This window comes from Octopus bimaculoides, chromosome 6 (assembly GCF_001194135.2).
Source record: "Octopus bimaculoides isolate UCB-OBI-ISO-001 chromosome 6, ASM119413v2, whole genome shotgun sequence".
NCBI lineage: Eukaryota > Metazoa > Mollusca > Cephalopoda > Octopoda > Octopodidae > Octopus > Octopus bimaculoides.
The window spans coordinates 33,161,956-33,163,337 of NC_068986.1; positions in this window are offsets into that span (position 1 = coordinate 33,161,956).

Sequence of the window (1,382 nt, forward strand, 5' to 3'; positions counted from 1 at the left end):
ATATATATATATATATATATACCAGTGGTTCCCAAACATATTCGGGCCTGCCGTTCCCTTGACAATCAGGCTACATTCCTAGCACCCCCACCTCAACTAACTATCACAAACATAGACCTCTTTCTGAAGCAAATTCAAAGCAACTGTATTTCACAAATAAGACTTAACCTAATGAAGCCATTATTTTGTTGTTTTTACATGAATCGCCACTCCATTATCACCACACTTGTTGCATCAATCGCACTCCCATTATCACCTCACTTTTCTTCAATGCCCACTTGGAACTTTCTATCGCCCCTCCAGGAGTCAACACCACCCACGTTGGGAACCACTGATATATACAAATGTTTCGCTTAAGAATTATGACACTAATAATCAGCGTTCGTGGGGTACAAGAGCGTAATATGAAATAAAATAAATATGCTCCAAGGTAATGCACAAGCACTCGGCTCTGATTGCATGCATCTCATAGCAAAAACAGCTGTGTACAAATGAAGCTTATTGCATAATTTTCTGTTTCTCAGTCATCTCTTTAATTTCTTATATATACGTGTGTGTGTGTGTGTGTGTGTGTGTGTGTGTGTGTGTGTGTGTGTGTGTGTGTGTGTGTGTGTGTGTGTGTGTGTACGGCGGTCGTCTTTCAGTTTCAGTCTAACAAATCCGCTTATAAGGCTTTCAATTTCACGTTGTTAATAATACTTAATACTTCACAAAAGTTTTCAATGGCTAAAAAGTGTATCGCTAATGTATACAGCTTGGGAATAGATGGTTCTATAGTGTTTGACATAATTATATCACCTACCTATTACGTATATCGCACTTTATCGAAAATTGGGTCATTCTGATTAATAGTGCCAGCATGGTTCTGAGTGCAGTGAAGCTGAACGGGACCAAACACAGTGGAAACCGAAACGCATTGATCATCGGAATCCTATATCAACACAAAATATTATAAACCCCATATATTTTTAGGTCAAGACTAAATACACACTGTTATTTGAAACCAGAATACCGTCTCGAGTCTAGACCTATTGAAATGTGTGACTGTGACACAATATTTGTTTGAGAATATATAAATAGCATTCAAAACCGATATTGTTGTTAAAGGTAATGTTATCACAGTTGTTGTTGTTGTTGTTGTTTCAATGCGAAGGGTGTGGTGCATTTAGACATGTTATAATTATCGTTGCGGACGATCCTTGGGGATCACAGAAATAGTAAATTGCCGGACTATGCGCCTCACAATTTTTAGTTATACAATTTTCCCCTTTACGCTTTGGTTTCAAATTCTGCAAGGATCTCATCTCCATTACTAACTCCGTGATAGGGTGTGCTAGGTATTAGATTCTGTAGGAATGATCATATATATATATATATATATA